We start from the raw sequence: 24,251 nt of genomic DNA, 5'->3' as shown, positions 1-24,251 counted from the left end.
TGTAACAAATTGCCACTGGGTGGCTTAAAACAACACATGTCTATTCTCTTAGAGCTCTGGAGGCCAAATTCTGAAATCAGTTTCGCTGTGTCAAAACCCAGATGTTGTCAGGGCCGTGCTCCCACTGAAGGCTCTAGAGGAGGATCCATTCCTTGCCCTTTCCTCTAGCTGCCAGCTTTTCTTGGCTTGTGGCCACATCACTCCATCTCTGCCTCTGTGGTCTCTTTGCCTTCTCCTCTTCTTGTGTGTGTGTACGTGTCAAATCTCTCTCCGCTTCCCTTTTATAAGGATACGTACGATCGCATTTAGAGCCCACCAAATAATCCAACATAATCTCCCCATTTCAAGCCCTCTAGTTTATGCACATCTGCAATGATTTTTGCCATATAAGAAACACTCGTGGGTGCTGGGGATTAGGACATGGACACACCTTTGGGGGTCATGATTTCGCCTACCAACCCGCCCTTTCTGACTGTCTCCTGACTGCCCTTCCTTTAGCTGTGGCTTGTAGGCACCGGGTTTCTTGCTCTCCTGGCTCCTTCTAGGAGCAGAGGTTGGATGGGCAGGAGGGAAGGAGGGGTTCCTGTGTGTGGTCTGCTGAGAAGACTGCCGTGGTAGACCACTCTAACCAGGCACCAGGGAGCTCTCTCAGTCTGGGCTTTATAAAATGGTTGTAATAATGCTTGTTTGAAAAGGGGCTGGAGGTCCCCTGCCGAGGATGAAAGTGTAGGCTGTTTGGGATGGTAGATAGCTGCTTTGAGCCTCCAAGATCTCATAAAATGGAGGTCTTGCAGAGTTGAGATGAGGAAATTATTGTCGTATTGGGGAAAAGAATTCTTCAGAGTGAGGAGGAGGAGGGCGGATGCCCGCTCATGACCAATGACAAGACTGAATATTGTGGCTGCTACTACAGGAGGGGGAATTAGCACCTCTCCACTTGCAACCTTACGGATGACAGTCATCATTGCAAATTGGTCACAAGTGCCTGGGTTAATAAGTCCCCAAACATTCATCAAGCTTTTCTGCAGCAATACCTGATGTGGAAACCTTTCTGTCACAAGCAGTTTCATAGTAAGCTGATTTTATCCACATTAGCCTCAAAGCACAAAGCTTTTTTGCTTTGAACATTTTGGGGTATGTGGTACCCTGAGACCAACAAACAAAGGTCAATGCCCGCTTTCTCAATATGAGGCTCTGGATGCAAGAATGCATTTGGGATGCTTGATGTGGGCTGACAGCTGCTACAGTGCTACTTTGCTCCCTAACTGCCTTGTATGTGTGCATCTTGTCAGATTAGGTGGGCTGGATTGTCTTGACTTCAACTAAGGGAAAAAAGAAAAGCTGTGAAAGGCCTCTGCGTGGTAGAGGCAGGAGTGTGCCTGTGCTTCTGGTGCTTCTGAGTCCTTGGGAAACACTCACCATGAATAGATGAACAGATCAACGTAATTGTTGATCCACACTGTGACACTTCGGAAAGTGAAGAGGCTTTGCTAATAATTACGTTGAAATTCTAGGCACAAATCTGGACTGTCTCAATTTACCGTCTACCTGTGAGTAACTTGCACTCCACATGGCTGGCCTTGGGCAAAACCGTGAAGTGGATTTGTCGACATTATTCTCTGCCCTCACACTTCTCTTCCCCCTGCCTCATACTCTGAAGCCGTCATTCTGGAGCTTCATGGGAACATTTCCCCACATCTTATTTTATAATTGAGGAAGCTAAGAACTCGGCAAATGGAGACATTTGGTTACACAATAACACGCAGTTTGGGTTAGAACTTGTCTCCTCTCTTCAGGAGAGAACACGGGCTCTTTCCACAGCCGTGACCAGCCAGGGTCCAACACTGCCCGTCTGCCGAGCCCGGCTCAGTTCAGCAATGCCTCTTCTCTCATCTGCCTTCCAATGCTTTGGTGCTCGGTGAGATGACTGCTGGACATCTGATGAGTGAGCAAACCTTTTGGTAACATCGCTCTTTTGGGAATGACTCACATTTTCATAAAGAGCTTCTGTAGACAGTGTCTCCACACAAAAGGATGGATTTCAAGTGTGGGCATTTCACCTACTGGTAGCATGTTTATCAAGGAAAAATTTAGATATAGGAGGACTGCCTGGGGCACACAGATGGGTAATTCCTATTATTATTGTGAAGAAGGGGAGAGCAAAAGAGAAAGCGGAAGAGCGTATCTATGGTGGAGGGAAAGGAGAAAGGGATGGGCACAAGAAATGAAGAAAAAGGAAGAGAAAAGAAGGGAAAAAAGAAGGAAAGGAAGAGAAGAAAGTGAAGCAAAGAGGAGGAGGAGAGGAGAGGGGAGGAGACTAGAGGAGAGGAGAGGCAGAGAGGGGAGGGGTGGAGAGCAGAGGGATGGGGAGGGGAGGGGAGGGGAGAGGAGAGGAGGGATAGGGAGAAGAGGGGAGGGGAGGAGAAAGGAGGGGAGGGGAGGGCACAGGGGAGGATGAGAGGAGAGGAGGGGAGAGGATGGGATCAAGGGGAAGGGATAGAAGGGAAGAAGAGAGGAGGCGAGAGGTGGGAGGGAAAGGAAGGAAAGGTAGGATTTTGGCTTTACCCAGTAGCCCAGTAGAGTGCAGTTCATGCTGAGGTTGACATGCTCTGGAGAGAAAGGCCGTGTTTGGAAGGGAGTACCCACTAAGACAGCAGTGACCATGCTAGAAGTCCAGCACTAGGTACATGTGTGTTGTCGGCTCTGGAAGCTACCTGGGAGCCTCGGAAGCGAATTCCCTTGTGAATAGGGCTCTGAGCTACATAGGTAATGACCCACCATGTTCCCAAGCGAGGTCTCCTGAGCCCACCCCAGGGCTTGTTCCACTCTACTTCACTGTCTGTTTAGTCAGAACAAAATGTAGGAAGGGAGCAAACGAAGCAGCCCCTTCCTGCACCGCTCCGAGCCACCGTGCACGTGGAGTCCCCCATCAAATCAGAACCAAGCAGAGCTCTTCCTGTACGCTCCAGACTCACCACAGAACAAGCCTAGCTCTGACTTTTACATTTCTAACCTCTAAGGATAGGTCATGACGTTTGTGGATATGATAATCATGTCAGAAAACCATTCTCCACCATGAATGGATAACTGTGAAACTGGTAATTTTGTGGGGCTTTATTTTAAGTAACTGTTCTGTTTCTTACTTGAAAAGCGACAAGTTCTTTGCAAGTTACCTTCATGATGCTTGTCTCCGATTCTGACTTGCAAAGTAAGACTCTATCAACCATCATTCCATGCCCAAATAGAAGAAGATATATTTCTGGTGATTTTTCTCTAATCCTGTCACTAGAAGGTCAATAAGCCTCAGCGTCATCCTAAGCTCTTCCCTTTGCAGTAACTTGTCATTCAGCTATGCTGTTCCTCCCCGTCATTTCCAGGTTCCCCCTCACTATCCTGTTTCCCTTGACCGCTCTCTCCTAAGCCTTTGCATAATCCTCCCATTTTTCAGTGAGCAATAACCTTCAGTCTAGTCTTCCTTAGGCTGGCTCCAGTCTTTTCTGCAATCTGCTGCCAAAAGAATATTCCTACAACATTATTCTCATTCCGTCAACACTTCCACTCTCAAAAATTATTGCCTGGAGGAAGCAGTCCAAACTTCTCACCGTGCTATGCCAGGCCTTCGTGATTCAACTTTATCCTCAGTTGGGAAAGGATGGTTACCTTCCCACAAAGTCCGACTTCAGTCCGACTTCACAAGCAAATTGTGAAGCCCCGAGTAATGACCTTCAGGCTCTCCTTGTTTTGGGGTCTTTTAACAACTTACGCTCTGGATTCCTCTTTTTTATCCCATCATTCCTCCTTGACAAGCGCTACTCAAAGTGTAGTCCAGTGTGTAGCAGCATCTCATCACCTGGGAGCTGGGTAAAAATGAAAGGTTCTATTTCTGACACGTTAAATAAGAATTGCCAGGCCCAGAAGCCTGAACGTTAACAAACTTGCCAGGTAATTGTTATGTACGTTAATATTTGAAGTACACTATTCTAGACCATAATGTCTCCCGACATTGTTTGGCAGCTATTGGATCTGCTGAAGTTATATCATTATTAATTATTTTGTGGCAGAGGGGGTCTAGAACCTGGTGTTCCTAACAGCTCTTATACTGCTTAATCACCTTAACTTTCTCATAGCCCAGTGGGCATTGACCTACTATCTCTAACTCACCATATTGTTCACCTTCCACGGGACTGTGACACCTTACTGTTGTCAAAAGACACACTACGTGCCTTTGAGATCCAAGGGCAGAGACGCCTAAGTATGGAAGCTGCATAGACACTGGCAAATCCAGAATATTCTGTCTGGGCCTTTGTGTATTGACAGGTCTACATATAGACACATCTGGACTACGTGCTCCTTCCATACCCTCTGATTTCTACTCACTTCTAGATTCAATTCTCTGCTCTGGATGTGCTTTCAATTCCCAATTTGTACCAAGTTCTTGCCCTCAGATTAAACTCATTGTTCCTGGTTCAACTTATTTTGGTTTTTATCCTACATTCTTAGTGGAGGTCAGTCAAAGTTGATCTGTTAGGGTTTCCTACATTAGTCAATAACTTCCTAGGACTCCATTTGTCTTGGTCTCATCTTTTATCCTCGACTAGCTCTAGTACATGGACAAGACAATGACAGGTCTCCGTGTTACCACTAAGACACATGATTTCCACCTGCAGAGGGCAACCATCACCATGGCGACCATCACCATGTTTCCTGCTCACTTCCTCTCATACCCCAATTTTGACACCATTGGGTCCTCTAATCTATTGACTTTTCTGTTCTACCGCCATGTGTATTCACTTCATTCCTGGCGCAGCTTAGATCCCATGCTCCATTCTTATCATCCCTCCCTTGCACACATCCTTAACTATCCCCTCTTTTACTTCCCACCATCCTAACTGCCCCCAGCTCAAATTTCAACCTCCCCCCTGTGCCTAGCCACTGAACATAGCCAGAGAAAACCATTCTACAGGGTTGACAGCTTTCCCTTTAAATTTATGACTACATTCTCAAGTTGAACCTCAGCACTGCTCAGGTGTCCTATTAGATTTCCAGAGTCAATTCTCTCACATCCCCTAACCTCTCACACCCTCTCTTCCTCAGAGTGGTTCGGCATCATATTTCACTGACAAAATAGAAGCCATGGGAGCACTGCCTGACCTTGCCACCATGTAATCTACCTGCCCGGCTGCATTTTACACACATTCTCTGCCTTCCCTCTTTACAGAGTGGATGACATGGTCTTGCACTATCTAAGACGAATGTCACCACTTGAACACACTCCCCTCCTGCAATTATCATGTTTTCTTCATTGTTTACTTTCTCCCTCTTTCCAGAGCCATTACTATCAGCTTTTGAAGATATTGTAAGAGCTCACTTCTTTTAAAAAATTCCCTCCCTAGGGCCTAAGTTCTCCTTTGGCTCCCAGCCCAGGTCTCTGCTCCCTTTTACAGACAAACTCCTTAGCAACGCTGTTTCTATTGGCTGTCTCCACTTATCTCTCTCACAGTTTCTCTTCAACTCACAACAATCAGGTTTTTGTCTCTACTGCCCACAGAAACTGTTCTTGCCCAATTCAGCAATGCTCTTCATTGTGCCAGCTCCAGTGGTCACCTCTCTTTGCTCACTTGACTCAAAGTTTTAGCAGCAGCTGCCACAGTTACTCACACCTTCTGTCTGGAATGACTCTCCTCACTGAGATTCTGGATCACTGTGTTCTCCTGCTTCTTCTCCAGCCTCAATGTGGCTCCTTGGTCCTTTAAGTTTCAGCTTTGCAACCGTACTCTGCCTGGAACCCAAAGACTTTGGCTTCCTGGACGCTGCCCGGGGGGTCATGAGACTAACACTGCGTATCACCAGTTGCCTCATTTATTCGTTTTATTGAGATATAATTGACATACAGCATTATATTAGTTTCAGGTGTGCAACATAATGATTCAATATTTGTATACATCACAAAATGATCACCACAATAAATCTGGTTAACATCCATCACCACACATGGTTACAATTATTTTTTCTTGAGATGAGAACTTTTAAGATCTTTAAGATTTACTGTCTTAGCAACTTTCAAATATAAAATATAATATTATTAATTATGGTCACCACACTGTACATTACATCCCCAGGACTTATTTATTTTATAATTGGAGGTTTGTACCTTTTGACTCCCTTCACCCATTTCACCCACCTCCCAGCCCCCACCTCTGGCAATCACCAATCTGTTACTGCTCAATCTTTATCTATGAGTTTGGCATTTTTTTAGATTCCACATATAAGGGAGATCATATAGTGTTTGCCTTTCTCTGTCTGACTTATTTCACTCAGCATAATGCCCTCCAGGTCTAGCCATGTCCTCACAGATGGGAAGGGCAGATGGGCAGGATGGTACTGCGGGGCAGTGCAGTCTCGAAGGCCAGGCTGCCTTTGCTCTGCCTCTCACCTATAGTTTGTAGGGTCTTTTTGCAGATCTCGGCATGACTCTCAGATCTTGTAGTTCGCTCCCTCACTTGATTATGGTCTCTTCTCGAAGCTCGTCTTCTCAGAAATCTTTCCGATCCCCCCATGAGATCAGCACCCTCACTGCTCCAGGCCCCTCTCGATCTATTTCATTCTCCTGCTTTGTTGTCTTCACAGCACCTTTACCGCCTTTTGGTGGACAGCTGGTCTCCCCACTCGCCTACTGGAAGCTCCCTGGGGTGTCTGGCTCACAGTACTTGCTCACTGAACGAATGAATAACTGAGTGTGTGGTGGTGGTGGCTATGGTGGCAGCCAGAGGTGGGCATGTGTGTGGTCCCATCTGACTTCATGTCGAGGGACACAGAATTCAGAATACCTTCCCTGTGTCTTTCTTCTCCTTCCACATCTCCAAGACCTGGCACAAGGCAACAGAATGGGTGCTCAGTCAATACTAACTGTGTGAATAAATGAATGAACAGATTTCAGAGAGTCTGTTGGTAGTGACTTTCTATTGCTTTTAGGTACAGTGACAAATTTGACAGGCCCCGTGTCAACATGGATGTTGTGATCAATAAAAATGTTTTCATAGGGAAAATAAAGCAAGATTCCTGACACCAGGACTGCCTCATTGAGTGAGGATGCGGGACTGTAATTTTAAAGATGATCTTTTCTGTCCTGACCCTTCTCTCCCCTCCTCCACACCAGCTTGTCCGGTTTTGGATACATTTGCACATCCTGCCTTAATTTGATTAGCGACAGATGCTATTATCTGAGGAAATCTAAATTGCCTCTTCCTGCGCTAATGAACTACTGTACCAAGTGTGTGGGGATTTGAGAACAAGATAGATTTATTAATGAGCACCTAATTAAAGGGACAGTGACAGAGTTCTTGGGAGGGGTGACGGTGGGGGGAATGTTTCTATTTCTTATAAAGATTGACACTTTTTTATGACAAAATGAAAATGTTTTACATCTTGTTTAAAATTTTAAATGTCACAATTTAGAAACTGAATGTAGAGTTAAGTTTAATTGAATGCAATAGAAGATGACACCCTCCTCCTGGTTGAGGGTGGGGTCTGCAGGCCTTGCTATCACAGCTTTCCCCCAGCCTCCCCCACAACCAGCCCTGCTGATATTTTTTCCATTTAGCATTGCCCTGAAAAACCAACTCTGAAACAGATTACTTTCTTCCGGACTAAAGTGGAAGGCTGCATTTGAAGCCGGGGAAAGTACTTGGCCCTGTTGTGGACACACAGCACGTGTTAATGACTCCCTGCCCGGACCCTCTGTACACAGTGCCTACTACCCAACAGGGAGCACAGTAAAGAAGATTCCAGAATTGATCCTTGATTCTCCCCATCACACTCCTTCGTGTGAGAATGCAAAATTGGCTGGAAGTAGCTGCGTTTAGACTTTGACAGAGATAGAGATTTGTTGGTCACGTTCAGAAACAGGCATCAATGGCTTGGCTTGCTATTCCAAGCCAATCTGTCATTAAATACCTTGAAGGAAAACTTGATTTTACTGGATGAAAAGCTACCCACTGGGCAGCAGACAGGAAGGTGTAGGCTCCCGTGCAGGAGGGGAGAGAGAGAAGGAGAGAGGTGCTCTGGAAATGACCTGGTGTCCAGAAGCAGAGTCACTCCTGAACTCGGCACAGGCTCTAGTGCTGCTCTTTCGACACCATATCTTGATTTTCTAGCAGCTCCGGAAGTCTTGACACCTGGTACTGACAGCCAGCATCTTTGAGGAGACCACCATGGTGGCCATCATAGGCCCATGATGGCAAACTGGAATGAGGGCTGCTTTTTCAGCCATCTGAGAAGGAAACCCAAGCCTAGAGAGGCTTGACCCCACCAAGGTCACTGGAGTTGCAAAGAAGGAGCAGAGCAGGAAGGTCTGTTAGCATGGGGCAGTGGGCTGCAGTAGAAACAACTGAAATGGGGCTGGAAAAAGACAATGAAGACAACTCACTTACTTTTAAAAGTGATTCTCTAATTTATCTTTAGCATCCCCATTACAGTCAATTGAGAATAAAAGCAGTTTTACATTCTCTTTGCACCTCCACCCATGAGAAGAACGAGGAGGTTGGGTAAAGGAAGAAGCTATCCCTTTCTTTCTGTCAACTAAGGATACTGTTTAAAATGATTGGTTCACTTGCAGAGGCTCTAGAGTTAAATGTCCCTGGAAACATTTTCTTATTCTTTGAAGACATATACAAGAATTTCTCAGAAAATGTTGTGACTTGGATTACAATTTCTGTAACAGGCTCAGAGAACACAAGAGACCTGTTTTCCAGCTGTATGCATGAGAATAATCTCATCCATTCCTATAATCAGTGGTAGTCTATTCCCTGGGATTTTCCCAGTTGGTCTGCTATGTCTTCTTTTATAAAATAAATAGAAGTGCACAGTGAAAGTATCAACTATTTCATGCAGAACCTGGTGGAGGTTTAAAATTAATCTCCTCTTGACAAGAAATCATGGTTGCCTTCTTATGCTGCTACACGGGAGAAGTTACATAGCCTAGAGATGCCATTTTTTTGTTGGGCTTGCGAATAGCAAATACAACTTTGGCATTCAGGGTTTGAAGAAGAGGGAGAATGATAGGGACAAACCTGGCCAGAAGTTCCCCCGGAGAGAGGGACCAGTAGTCCACACAAATGTTTGAAGAGCTACAGTCAGCCCAGGCTTGCAGTAAACAGTGTTCGTATTGATATCTGTTCTTCCGTAGCTGGTGGGCTCTTGAGATAGGGTCCTCCGGGCCTTGTAACTACTTGGGGTGATGTCAGGCAAGAAGCAGTGGCTTGTTTGGGCCAAAAAACTTGGTTTGGGATACAGGCAATAGGCTCATGCTTCCCAGGGGAAGACTGGTAAGAGGTGGGGTAACTGGGGGCGAGCTCGTTTTCAGATCTTTGATATGAGTTTGGGTGGGACTGGAGCAGCCAGGGGCTGATGGGTTTCACGCCTCTAACTCAGGAGGGAGATGCTCCATGGGTCTTGATATGCCATCACATTGCAGATTCAAGGGGGCTGATTCCCACTGCGGAGTGACATACCGAGTGATGAGAAATTTGATTCATCTCAGAAGACAATTTCCTGCTACAGTCTGTGTTGTCCTTTGAGTCAGACCCTTTGTTGGAGGGTGATGAGGTGTGAAGGTAACAGCATGGATAAGGTTTCCTCCCACGGATTTCTAAACTTCAGCGATGCCAGTGCAGAGCTCTGTTGTCAGAGGAGATGGAATCTGTCAAGCATCCCTTTGAGAGCAACTGGCATGGGGCTGCCATTTGTGCAGAAGAGGGTGGGGGTGCAACCAAAGGTGCTCTGGGGGATTTTGAGAAGGTATTGGATGGCTTCTCCAGAAACTGCAGATTTTGGGCTAATCCTCCACTCTGACATCCTGCAAATCCCCAACATGGCAGGGCGGAGACATGACATTTCCCTGCTGCAAAAGACTAGATGTTTTACTGAGCTGTTGACTACAGGTAAGAAATGTAAATCTCCACCCTTTATTGGAGGTTCTGGAGTAAAGAGCCAGATCTTAGAATCAAAGACTGCCAGGACTAGAGCCTTTTAACTCCTACTTTTTCAAAAGTGAGGCCAGAGAGAGAAAATGACTTTGCTAGGAAGACACAGTAATGAGCGGAGGACTTGGGCTGGAATTCAAACTCAACTCCCTGAATATCAGTGAATATTGTTTTTAGTTTTGTTTTTTTCGGAAGAGATAGAGTCTACCATATCACACTGCATCCCATCAAGGACTCCATAACTTCACCAAGTGAGGAAGGTGAAGCCACCATATGGAAGCCCATGTTTGGGTCTCACAGTCAGTCACTTCTCTCCAGGGTCCTAGACTTTCCTTTCTTTGCTTCAAGCTGGCATGATTGCCTCTCAGCTTAGGCAGCCCAAGAAGGAGGCTTTCTGCTCTCACTTTTTTTTTTTTAAAGATTGGCACTTGAGCTAACAACTTGCCAATATTTTTTTTTTTTGCTTTTTCTCCCCAAATCCCCCCAGTACGTAGTTGTGAATTTTTAGTTGTGGGTCCTTCTAGTTGTGGCATGTGGGATGCCGCCTCAACATGGCCTGATGAGTGGTGCCATGCCTGGGCCCAGGATCTGAACCAGTGAAACGCTGGGCCGCCGAAGCAGAGCGTGCGAGCTTAACCACCTGGCCTCGGGGTTGGCCCCTCGTCTCACTTTTTCTTTTTTTTTAAAGATTTTATTTTTTCCTTTTTCTCCCCAAAACCCCCCAGTACATAGTTGTATATTCTTCGTTGTGGGTCCTTCTAGTTGTGGTATGTGGGATGCTGCCTCAGCGTGGTTTGATGAACAGTGCCGTGTCCGCGCCCAGGATTCGAACCAACGAAACACTGGGCCGCCTGCAGTGGAGCGCGCAAACTTAACCACTCGGCCATGGGGCCAGCCCCTGGTCTCACCTTTTTAATGTGCCTCCCATAGCCTCTGTGCTAAGCACAGGGTCCTCTTAAATGTCAGGCTGGAGTTGGGGTTCCGGTGCCTGAAGAGGGGTCTCCTCTGGATGACCCTGCTTGCTCTTGCCCAGTTTTCGCTTTCCGAACAGATGCCCTCCTTGTCATCAGAGGATGCATTGCTGGGATAACAAGAAACAGAAAGCATGATCACCCCTTTCACAACTGCCGTCTGCTGTCACACTCTGCTCCAGAATCAGATATGAACAAGGACATAAAATAACAAATTCTAACAGAAATCCAAAGGAGGGGTACTGATAACACCCTACAAACCTCCCTGGCACACATGATACTACACAAATCACTGAAGGATAGACAGTTCTAAAAAGTGGAAATGAAAAGGAATGTCTTCGTAGATGTCTTCTCCCCTCTCCCTGATTCTGGCATGTAGAAGAGGTGCACCTTAGTGACTGATTTGAAAACACTTTTGTCATGAAGGTACTAGAGAGGACGGCAGCCAGGATCCCCAAATGTCACCTCATTGGACAGTTACCCCCTCTGCTTCTTTTTAAGGTTGTCCTTAGTCTACCGGAAAGACCTGATCAACATGGTTCAGGAAGAGCATCCTTCACATACAGGGCCGTGGGTCACTCATGACTCAGGTCACTTCTGCTCAGGCAAATGTGTCCTCCATGGACTGAACCCCACCCAGCCCGTTAGTTAAGACTCAAGAGTGTGGATGAGAGAAGATAAACCAGATCAGATGGGTTCTGTGATGGTTGTTCTTCTATAAGGTCAGATTGGCTGGCATTTCAGTGGCTTGGATAGAGGGAAATTGTGAGGATGGTGGAGGCAGGTTCATGTTTGAATTGGATCATTAAAAAGAAATGTCACCACAGATCTTCACCCTGACCATTTTGATGGAATTGATTGGTCATTTACACAGAACGTATTTATTGAACCATTGAGTTGACTGCAGATATGGTTGGTCGCTATACTCCTGGAGTTTTATAGCCCTACAGGGAGAGGGATAAGAGACAAATAGTACTCTTCAAAATTGATACATTGTGAGGAGTGCTATAATTGAAAAATGCCACAGTTCTGTGAGAACACACATACATGAAGCCTGAGGCCATCTGGGCAGGCACTGGGCAATGCTTTCTATCTCACTTTTTTTCCTCTGTTCCCCAAAATGACTTGATTATTCAATCCAAGCTTTGAGTCCTAAAGGTATTTGGTTTTTCCAGAGTGTATGTGATGGAATTGGCATGTCCTCTAAAGAAGAAGAGATGGGATCATTTTAAGCCCATATTAGGGTCATTTACTGAAGGGATGAGGATTCGGCTGGCCAAGGGCAAGGCCTTAGAGATGCAGGGTCCAAATTCTTCCCAGAGCAGGAGACTATAGATAAGTTTACTAACATTAAACTGAAACCTCTGTATTAGTCAGAGTTCTCCAGAAAAACAGAACCAATAAGATGTGTGTGAATTTATAACTCTATATAATATAGAGTTAATAATATATAATATATTAATTAATAATATAACATAAAATTATATATATTTTATGAATGTACATGGAGAGAAATTTACTTTGAAGAATTGGCTCATGCTATTATGGAGGCTGGCAAATCTGAAATCTGCAAGGTGGGATGTCAGGCTGGAGACCCGGTGAAGAGACTATGTTGGGGTTCAAGTCCAAAGGCTGTGTGCTTCAGAAGTCCCTCTTGCTGGAGAGAGGTCAGTCTTTATTCTGTTAAGGTCTTCAACAGGTTGGAGGAAGCCCACCCACATTAGGGGGGACAATCTGCTTTTCAAAGTCCACTGATTTAAATATTTATTTCATCCCAAAACACCCCTCAGAAGTACAGGGAATAATTTTTGGCCACGTATCTGTGCATCACGGCCCAGCCAAGTGAACACATAAAGATAAACATCACAACATGTTTCAAATAGTTTAAATTTTCTGCGAAGAGGGAAAAGTCAAGGTGCTCTGTAGTATTTGGAGAAAATTTCTTGGAGGAGACAGGTGTGGAGCTGAGCATGATTAGGATAGAAGGAGTAGAGGAGGAAAATAGTGAATACAGAATGTTGAGAAGGGGATGACTCCAGGAACTCATGTTCCAGTGTTTCCCAAGTCCAAGACACTTGCCATTGTAACCAGGAGATGATCATCATTGCTCTGACTCACCGTGAACCATAACCCTGGGGCAGGAGTGGGAGCGTGAGGGTTTATGGCCCCTGGAATGTTCTTTACTGTCCCAGTCCAGTCTCAGGAACCTTTAGAAGCTCTTTGTGAGTAGAATAATAATTAGTGAGAAACACTATTCATGGCTCAGTGCTCTCATATCTGCCAGTACTTGTAGAAAATCATGGCACTTAGAGTATATTCTAACTTGATTTGCCTATCTCATAACACACATTGGCGGGTTAATTTCTCAAGGGCAGAAACCTCTCCTTATTTATCCCTGTGTGTCTTCAAAGCCCGGCACGATGTTCTATGTTTGCTATGTGATGGAATTGGCATGTCCTCTAAAGAAGAAGAGGGACTAGAAGGCAGGTGATAATCCTCCAAGCCCCAACACCTAGTCCCTTTGTGAAAACTAGATCGTTTCCCATTTCCCCAAGTGCAGCACTGAAAGCATTCCGCACTTCCCTCCCCTCCTCAACTCAACTCCCACCAGCTACAAATAGTATTGTGTAGATTCCTATTGAATCTCCCACCATTTTGTGGATCACTTTCTTCTCCCAGCCTTATAGCAGCAGGGGAATTCTCCCTTATTTAATGCTATAACACGCAGCAACCGTGTGTTTCAGCTTGTCAACTGAAAGGACTCTCGCAAATGGGTATATTTCCACAAACCTACACAATAGACCTAATTGCATGGGTTTGCAGTGTAAGCGGAGGTCGTTTGATTACTAGCTGCTTTGTACTATGAAAGTGCACATTAATTATTTAAGAGATGGACTTATAATTATTGTAAACCTTAAGTAATTACCTATAATTTTGGCAAGGGTTAGAAAAACTGATAGTCTAGCAAATTCAGGTTTTAGTCATTAGTGAGATCATAATTACATTTAAATTGCAAAATGAAAATTATGCAATTTATCTCCCTAATAATGCATAAACATTACAGTGATTGTAGGTTTTAATGGACTATAAAAACGAGAGCAGCAATGGGCAGTCAGGGGCAATTTCAGCCCCTTGCCATTATTTTATATGTTAACTGCTTCTTCCATACTGTTGCTCTGTCCACTCCTCCTTGGGTTAGCAATGGGGCTGTGGCTTTTCTTTCAACATGAAAGCAGTGAGCTCTCTGAAGGAGAGGAATAAAATAAGACTAAAGCAATAACTCCTGATAAACCCTAAATAACTCTAGCGTTTGCACCAGAGCAAAAGAAAGAAGGAACCTCATGTAGAGACGGTAAGAGAGTCTCAAAATACTTTCATACTGGAATTTTCACTTAACTGAGGTTATCATACCTATTTTACAGATGAGGAAACTAAGGTTCAGAGAGAGGATAAGCCCCTCTTGCCCTGGCACTGCTGGCACTAGACCAGCATTCTGATGCTCTATATGTGGCCGTCTCCACTTCGTCATGCTGTATTCAGGGTGGAGACCCATTCAGTAGCATGCAAGGCATTATACGGGTTGGTTTTGCCAGGCAAACACAGCCATGCTGTATTTAGGTATGAAATTCTGACATTTTCATAGGAGACCATCTGCCCAAAATCTTTTCTCCTCTGGGTGGCCAGCGTGTTGGCAAAATGAAGCTCAAATACCTCCTCCTCTGTGGAGCACTTCCTAGGGCAGAATTCAACACTCCTTTGTTTCCTCTTGGCCTGGCAAATGCCTCCATTGTGCATCAAATTCATAAACAAACTACAATCAAATGCAGTATCTCTCTAACTGGTCTCAGAGCCCTTAAAGAAAAGCGTCCTGGGTTATATATCTTTGGCAGGCAGTTTTATATATCTGTGGCAAGCTGAAGAAATGTTTATTAACGAGTCAATCAATTAATCAAGCATTTATTACTTGTCTGCTGCTTATTATCTTACGTTAGCTGCAGTGAAGGGTATAAAGAAAGGTAATGGTGTCTACCTGCTCAAGAATTTTGCAATGCAGCAAAGAGCGACAAATAGCAGATGAAAAACGAAATGCCAATGCAAACATATTTATCATCACTGAACAAACTACACCACTGTTACAGTGTTTGCCGAGATAAGGTACGAATTTTCCCTCTGTTGGAATGCCAGAGGAGTTGACCACACACCTATCTGCCTTGCTTAATCAGGTTCAGTTTTACCTAGATGCAAGAAGATAAATATTTCCCATTGTCATCATCTAATTATGGGATGATGCCAACAATAAATATTGACTGAGCACCTAATCTGCGCCAGGCTCCATGCTGGGAAATAGGACACCAAAAAGAACAAACTTCAGCCTGTGCGTTCATCGAGAAGGCAGACTCGGGCAGTACAAACGTAAAGCAGAATGGGATGTATGTTCTTAATCAATGAAAGCTACAAGAGGGGGGCAAGGAGCATACTGAGGAGGTACAGAAGAGGGCATGAAATTATTAAAATAATTATTAATTATTAAAAATTATTAGTTATTAAAAATAATTTAAATGGTGGAGGCAGAGGGAATGTTTAAGGGAGACTTGGGTTTTGAGGGATATCCTGAAAGATAAGAAAGATTTCAATAGTCAGGGAAAAAGGGTTGGAATAGGCCATTCCAGGAGTAAGTAACAAAGTGTGCAAAAGCATGGGATATCTTTCATCTGCACCACTAACCTTTCATGCTATGGAATCTCGAGGATCTCTTAGGGCAGCAACTTCTATAGATAGCTGGTTCTTGTTAGTTTCCAGATCCTAGGTTGGTCCTATGTCCTGATCCTGTCCCAAAGTTGAGTGAGGAGTATTCTTTGGAGGCCCACCAGCAGCAGCATTCCATGACCTCATAATGGCTCATAATGGACCTCATAAGGGAGGTCCCCATGGGTAATGCTGCCCTGCAGAAACGATGTGTTTGCATACCTGTTTTGAGCAGGAACTGAAGAAAGAGGCTGTATGCCAATGGCTTTGCTGTGGGTAAAGTGCCTATTCCAGGAGCCTGAAACTCATGCTTAGAACATACTGTTGTTAGATGGAATTTGCTTGATTAGGAAACTTATCTACTTCTAGAACTCTCCTCCCGTGTCTTGGAGGACTCAGATGGATATACAACTCAAGAAAAAGCTAAATGAATATTTCTTCTCACGTGACAGTCCAGTGCTAGATCTTATGGGGACTGGCAAACCACTGATCACACAGTCTCTTCCCTTAGGAAACTTTATAATTAATGGAGGACAAGTGGTACAATCAGACAAGTACGTATGTAGCTTTATTATACAGGAGAATGAACTGCCGTAAGGAGTCCTGAGTGCAAAAGAGCGGAAGAGAGCGTGATCACTTCGCCTGGAAATATTGGCTGCCATTTTTAATTAAGACTTTGGCATTTAACTGGGTCTTGAAAGAAAGGTAGGATTCTGTGAGTTAGAGGTGAGGGATGGATTCTCAGAGAGGAAACAGCAGCTACAGAGGCAGGCAAACAGAGGAAACAGCATCGAGCATATGTGTTCATTGAAATTATTTTGGTTGCAAGTGACTAAAAAGATCAACTTGCCATAGCTCAGGTAAAAATGGAAATTAACAGTAAGGCTCACAAAATTGTGGGACAGGCAGAAGTACAGCTGGTTGTAACGATAAATGGGACAAATGGCTTGAAAATCACCAGAACTCACTCTCCACCCCCTCTGATTCTCTCAGCTTGTCATTTTCATTCTTCTGGACTGTCTTTATCCTCCTGGTTGGAATCATGGCTCTACTTCTTCTGTTAGCCCACCTTCCAAGTGTGCTACCAAGCAGAAACTCAGACTCTGGTTCAAGTTCTAAAATCCTATGCTAGTGCCTAGCTTAGGTCAGCTGCCCAACCCTGTACCAACTACAGAGAGGGTGGACCTTGTAAAAACATAAAGTTGGAAAGAATATGGATGTCACTTCTCAAACCACATATTTGGACTTGGGAAGGAGCATTTGTGAGAAGAAGTTGAGGGAGGGGGTAAAAATAAAAAGTGTATTTCCCTGGGTGAAATAAGAAGAGTGTAGGCTGATGAAATGAAAGATGCCTCAAAATACAAAGTATAAGTTATGGAAGAGGTGGTTGGAAAGATTCATCAGAGTCAGATTATGGAGCTCATTGCATGCTGACCTAGGATGTATAATCTTTGTGCTCGAGATAATATTTAGCACCAGTGGGTTTTGAGTAGATGATTTTCATCATATCACTTTCCCTGGCTTTTTACCAGCTCTCCATTAAATCCAGTCACTATGGATTCAAATAAAGGAGACCTATTAGATAGAAATAAAGGTTGAGATTTTATCACAAACAATGACCAGGCAGATAAACTGGGTAGGATAGAGGGAATAATATAAAGCATTCACTTTGAAAGTATTTTACTTACACAATAATGGCTAGTTTTAATTGAGAGCGCCGATGTGGGGAAGGCATAGAAGAGGCTGAGATAGTATTGTTTCACAGCTTCTGCTTCCCTGAAATATACTGCTGGTCTCCTGACCCCACAGAGGGGGCTCCTCAGACCTGTCTTGGCAGATCAGAGCTTCCAAACCTGTATATTAACTCAGCCAACAGCCAAGCTCTAGTTCTCTTTTAATAAATACGCCTGCGGTGAAGAGCGTGAAAAATGGTGAGTCCACAGGGACTTTCATTGTAGCTCTTTGCTGGAGAATGCACACCAGCTCTTCTCCTTCCCGAGAACATCCTGCTTCCCCTAGCGTTAGTGCTGGAGAGGGCTTTGTGGAACTTCCTGTCATGTTGCCACCTAAACTGCCTTATGTAAAGGGAGAGAATTATTTGTACCACCTGCCAGTGACCAAGGGTTTCCAAACTTTGTTCTGCCTGTCTCCCATTCATTTACTTTGAGTTGAATATCCTTACTAGGGGAACAAAAGACCTTGGTTCTTGAATTGAGGAGTGGCTTCATTTACTGCCTAGAATGGAGTTTCTTACATATGGGGGAAGAGCAACAAACCTAGCTCTGAAATGCTGACTCATCAAGAAATGATGACAGCTGGATGGAGTCAGGAGTTTGATAGCAAGAAATGAGCTAGGAAAAGTCCCAGTTACTCTTGCTTCCTTGTCAAAGCCTTCAAACAACTACTGGCTTGAGATATTCTGGCTGGAGAGTGAATCGTCTCCATTCCTGTCGCCGTGAAGGCTGTGTCTTATTTCTGGGCAGGGATTGGTCTAGAATTGCTGAGACATGAGCTCTGCACATGATCTTCAAGTGCTGCCGATGTGTACATCAATGAAATGTGAGTACATTGAGTGCCACTCAACACTGAACAGATCAGATTTCGTCTGCACATATCTGAAAAGCTTCAAGTATGTGTGAGGCAGAGGTGGCCACTCAGGGTCAGTGGGGAGGAGAAGCAGCCAAGAGTGATCACTAGGCTGTAGGCAGAAGGCCCAGAGACAGCACCAGTGTCAGAAATTTGCCCCAGAGGTTGAGACATGGTGTTTAAAGGTGATCAGAGGCTCACATATTGTTGAGCAGACACTGGTACCAGCAGCATCTTTACCAGCTTCAGCGAGACGGGGGCATGGTGCGCGCGAGTGGTTGGGTGGACTTGGGCCAGATTAGGTGAGTTCTCTCCATTCAGAGTAAGATCCAGTGAGCTTCCAGGAAGAGACCAGGATTAAGCACTGCAAAGACTACAAAAGCTGCAGAACTATGGAGATCTCATTTCGGTGGGCTGGCATTCCAGGAAGGGCTTGGAACCCTGAAAAAGATTGGGGCATGAGGCAGGGGTTTGGGGTACTTTTGCTGTAAACATCTTTGCCACAAGCATTTTCACCACATCACTAATCGGCTGTAAGGTAATTTTGCTGTAAAAGATAAAATAACTGGTTGACAGTTTGGTTTCAACTGGTTGACAGTTTGATTTCATTTCTCCATTGACACATACTCCTGCCTTTGTATTCTATGTCTTAGTTCCACATTTCCTGTAGAACTTTGAAACGTCTATCAACAGACACACGATAGTATGCCAAGAACAGCAGCAGTGGCGAGGGCTTCACAATGCAACGCAAAGCACAGTCGCAAACATGCGTCCTAGCATTTGGAAACTGATATCTCTCTTAATGAAGGAAGAAATTTTAGCAAAAAAGAAAAAGTGTGATGGATGCCAAATGAGGAGACTAATCCACACACGAAAGAACTACCGAAAAGTATAAAACTATGAACAAAAGACTTCAAAGGCAAGTGCTTGGGTGCAACCTACCAAATAAAATCAGTTATTTGTGCAGTATTGTCATGAGTCTACACACTTTTTAAACATATTCAAACATTTTGTACTTCACAATAAAATCTTTTTAATTTTGTTATCCATTTTTCATGTTTCATTATGTTCTTTTTAATGTCCCTCTTTTATTTTTTGTTATTTTATCTTTTATGGAGAAACTGCCTTACAGCCAATTAGTTATTTAGTGAAAATGTTTGTGGCAAAAATACTTGTGGCAAAGATGTGAAGAGCAAAGATACTCAGAGCGAAAATACTGGATCTACTGAGGCAAGGACAGCGAGGAGAAGAGTGGGATTCCAGCTGAGGCTGGTGCTTGGCTGCTAGTGCCGGGCAGGCCAGGTGTGCCAGAAGAGCTCTGACTTCTAGGCGGCACAGGTGTCAGGGCTCACCCCATCCTAGGTCAGTGGGAACCTGGCTTGAGCAGACCTATGCCTACCTTGGCTCCCCTGTGGGATCCCTCAATATCCAGGCAGTAGGGGCTGAGGAAGACCACCAGGGGGGAGCGCCTTTGGGCCTGACCCTCTCACGGAGACATTTTCTACTTAGATCCAGAAGGCTGGTAATGGTAACTGAAGAGTCTCCTGACTGACCTCCAGAATTTCCCTGGAAAGGATCTTCATCTGTCAGGGGTGCTGTGGAAGGATTCTTCATGACCTAGAATGTCACTTCCAAGTCCAAGATAAGTGTTTTTTTATTATTCCATTCTACAGAGCGGAGACCTATGGTATGTAATTAAAATAGCTTGTTGTTTTATTTGATTATAAATATAATACATGGTCAGCATAGAACACAGAGAAAAGTGTTCATAAAAATAAGCAGTATTTTATTAAGATGACCACTATCTCTGAAGGATAAATAGCTAAAATTTGTGAATGAAATAAGACAAATCTCAGAGTTCTTTGTCCCCAGGATTTTGGTGCTCTGTTTGACCATCTGCATGGGGATGGACAGGGATAATCTTTCCATGAACAAATGCAAGGCAGGCAAGCAAAGGCGTGGCAGATATAAAACAGGAGACAACCAAAAACCCTCTTCTTTTTGATTTTTACATGCATTTTCATACTTCCATTTGAGCAGAGACTCGTCTGGTATATTTGAAAATTCACTTCAAAGGAAATAATAAAATCTTGGTGCAAGAGAAATTGAAGTGCTTTCCAATTTCCCAACTTCAATAAAATGCTCCCTAGTGTTACTCTGAAAGTCACTCTGGATGGGAAATTGACAGCAATGGTTCATTTCCAAGGTGGTGACGGAGGGGACAGTGAGGGTGGCACTGAGCTAGGGCCAATATAGCACCGGGACTGGGAGAACCTGGTCTCTCAGCAGTGAGTGCCAAGATTCCAAAGCTCTCTGTGCAAAGATCATGGCTAATTGTGGCTAAGAGGCAGTTTTGGAGTATCTGAGCAGAGGGTGTGTGGCATCTGAAGCTTCTGGCAGCATCATACTTCCCTTTGGAGGGCTGTCGAAATCATAGACCCAGGAGAGCCACTCAGATGGAGACAATGGGTGTTTTTTGACTCTCTGAGCAGTTAAATGGGTCCAGATTATTCATGTGACTCAGTGCAGAGAAGAGCACCAAGACCGGTCAGGAGCAGCATCACCCTCCTTCTGGCGCTGGCATGTATTCTCATTAACCTCCCATGAACCCATTGTCCTGGACATCTCTTAACTCCTTCTCCCCAAATCTCTAAGCCCTTAGGTCATTCTTTGGCTCCTGATACCCACCTCAGGCTTCCTTTGCTTTCGTGATAGTCTGGATTTCTCAGATGGCAGGGTATTCGTCTGGCCAGCCTGACTCTTTTCTGGCAAACACTTTTGGCTCCACATCTCCATTCACCCTGACCCTGTGCGACCCTTCCAGGAAAGTGAATTCCGATAAAGGACAGCAGTCAGGGTCTAATCCTATGTTGGTCGGATGGAAAAGTTTTATTGGAGCTAGGAAAAAAGGACAAGACCCACACAGTTCACTAGATCGGGCTCAGAGGTGAGAGCTATGTCCACTGGGGAAATAAAAGGTAAGTCAGATTCAGGGTGAAAAGAGAGCCAGACAAATGCTCCAGACACAGACCATGCTTGGTATGTTTCAGAATGAGTCTCACTCATGTGTCACAGTCCTCATTTTCAAGATGCAGGTTGAGAGGCTGGTCTAATGTCCCCAAAGCTGGAAGTTGCAGACCTGGAACGTGGGCCCAGGCATTATCATTATCCTTGTTACACAGAAGAGAGACCTGAGGTCCATAAGTTGGAAAAGGTTGCTCCCCAGAAAGAAGCAGGAGGAAGGTGGAATGGGTGCCAAAAGACCAGAAGCTAACCATTGTCCACTGCAATGCAGCATCTATAGCCACCCTGCTTCCCTTATGCGTATTCTCCAAACACCTTCACTTCACATAATTCAATGTTCTGGGTACAACTGACAACACTCTCACTTCTTTACCAAAAAGGAGCATATGACACTCCTGTCAATCACGCCTGCAGCTCCACGTCCAGAATCTCTGCTTGGTGTTTCCTTCACCGCCACTTCTGTGTGAGCCCATCTAGATATTCGACAGTCTGTGAGGCAGATGGTTAATTTAACTATCACCCTCCCAGCCTACACACTACGTGAGGCAAAAAGAGGAGGAAAGTGGAGGGAAATTAATAAGATACAACAATGCAGTTTGAGATTGGCCACGCGCCTTGTTTATATCCATTTGACCCTCTCTATCTCCACTTGTATGCCTGTGTGCCACTTTTATGTCTAAAGTGAGTCTTGACCTCCCCCTAAAACCTGTGCAGTCTTCCCACCTCTGGGCCTAGGCCAGAAACCTTGGGGACCCCCTTGACCCCTCTCTTTTTCATATTATGTCAAAGCTATCAGCAGGTCTCATCGGTTTCACTTTCAAAGTCCATCTAGAATCCAAACACTCTGCACCTTTTCTGTGAAAACCCTGATGCAAACACATCAACTTTTGCTAAGATTGTTGTCATGACCTCCTACCTCCTCTGCCTGCTCCTAGTCTTGCCTACTATAGTCTATTCTCAACACAGCAGCTAGAGCAAACTGTGAAAAGGTTGTCAGATCATTAAACAGCATCCTGCCCTAACCCCCAGTGGCCTCCAGTACTCTGCAGCTGGAAACTAAATTCCTCATCATGCCTGCAGGGTATGCCTGATCAGGTGCCTGTGACTCCCTGATGGTGACCCCAGCCCTCTCGCTTACTCTACTCCAGCAGCCCTGGCCTCTTCACACGCCTGGCTTGTCCCCACCACACCATGTGTGCGTACGTTATCCCTTCTACTTGGAGATATCCATGGGGCTTGCTCCCTGGCAAATGCTTCTTGTCCTTATTCAAATGCCAGCTTCTCAAAGAGGCCTGCTCTGACCACATAGTTTAAACCCTCTTCCAAGCCCAAATTCTCTTTCTCTGCCTTTATTTCCCCCCATATTTCTTATTGTCTTCAGCATAATATGTTTTACTTTTATATGGTTTATTATCTGCATAAGCTCCACGAAGAAAAGGAATTTTGCCTGTTCTATTCATCACTCGCCCCTTGGACCAGACAGTGCTTGGCACATAGGAGGTGCTCAATAAATATTTGTTGAATGAATGAATGAACGAATGAATGGATGTGTGCTTGAATTGCTTACAGGGCCGTAGCTGGTATTCCACCAGTCTGTAATGCTTCCCTCTTCCAGTGCCCATTCTACTTTCTCTCACCTTTTCCCAGCACTTCAGCCAATGGAGAGCTCTCGGGAAGGTTAGCGTGACCTGAATCTGGTGTACCTGCCTGTGCAGAGCTGCTGCCGTCTTCCATTACCTTTATTGCAGGTCAGAGTGCTAAGACTTTCCCTGGGATCCCCTGAGTTTTGTCTGTACTTTTCCTATTCCCCACTGTGTAATAGCAGCCCGATTTCCCCCTTAATACTCCAGTCAATCATCCCAGCCAGCACGGTAACCATTTTCCTCCCAGTGAAATGAATAGCAGGAAATACGTGGGTGGCAGTCTCAGCTTCCAATTCCAATCTCTCTCCTAAGAGAGTCAGACTTATGGGTACAGGAAGTAAAACGTTCGTAAATGGGTCATTAGGTATGTTCATGAGAGAGGCCCTTCTCACTTGCCCCTCCTTGTACTGGGCCCATGTGCTCCAACCATGGGGGAAATAGCACCATATCTTGGACCCTGGTGCACAGCCTTCAGAAAGACAGTGCCCAAGCTGGAATGTATCATCTTCCAGCTGGCACTGTAATTGAGCCATCAGTAAGCCATTCCGCCAAGCCGTAAAGGCAGATGCTTCTGGCTGACAGGAGTCATGAGAAGACTGCATTGCTTGGGCACCAGCTCATTGCCTTTCTTCTCTGCCTGGGGAGTACATTCTTTGGTCAGAAGCAATGTTGTGTGAGACAGTGAATAATGTATTCAGTAACTTGACAGATGACAGTGCTGGCAGAGGCCTGACAGGCCAGGAAGCAGAAGTAAAATCAAATCCAGGAATAAAAGTCTGCTTCAACTGGACAAATTGCAGAGCCCTGCAATACAGGAGGGCCCATCGTAACTAACCTGCCACCAGGTAGCTGGAGGACCTCCTAGAGGTATGTTATCACACTGCCAACCCCTTCAAGTCCAAGCTGGTCGCCCCTGGTGACGGCACGCTGGCCATAACATAATTAGTTGTGTTTTGCCATTGTTTATGATGATTTGGAGGAGCGGGAGCTCCAAGGAATGACAGAATGCTAAAAAACAGCCCGAAAGAACAAGGACCAAGGAAACTCAAGGTAGTATGAATTTTGATAGCCCCATCAGAACACAGCTTCTGGAATAAATCAGCATGTACCATCTTTGTGCTCGTTGTGACTGCTCAAAACTCTCGTCCTGGTGTGGAGGATCTGAGTGAGCCTGCTTAGGTGCCATATCTCTGCTTCTTGGCTATTCCAGACTGCATCTCGTGAGAGAGAGGCAATTTCCTCAAAGGAAATCAAGATGCTAATGTTAAGGCGAAAGGGACACTAAACAGCTATAAACTCGA

The 24,251-nt window shown here is 44.9% G+C and overlaps 1 long non-coding RNA gene across 1 annotated transcript; it reads right to left on the bottom strand.

The window, feature by feature from the left end:
• Window positions 1-3,099: 3,099 nt before the first annotated feature.
• On the bottom strand, window positions 3,100-15,804 carry LOC102148714 (uncharacterized). Its single transcript, XR_288185.4, has 2 exons — window positions 15,677-15,804; window positions 3,100-3,857 (listed from the first exon to the last, which is right to left on the bottom strand). It is a non-coding gene; the product is annotated as an uncharacterized lncRNA (long non-coding RNA).
• Between the last annotated feature and the right edge of the window lie 8,447 nt (window positions 15,805-24,251).

The sequence above is a fragment of the Equus caballus genome, chromosome 13 (assembly GCF_041296265.1).
Source record: "Equus caballus isolate H_3958 breed thoroughbred chromosome 13, TB-T2T, whole genome shotgun sequence".
NCBI classification, from domain to species: domain Eukaryota; kingdom Metazoa; phylum Chordata; class Mammalia; order Perissodactyla; family Equidae; genus Equus; species Equus caballus.
This window is presented reverse-complemented; position numbering and strand designations above follow the sequence as displayed.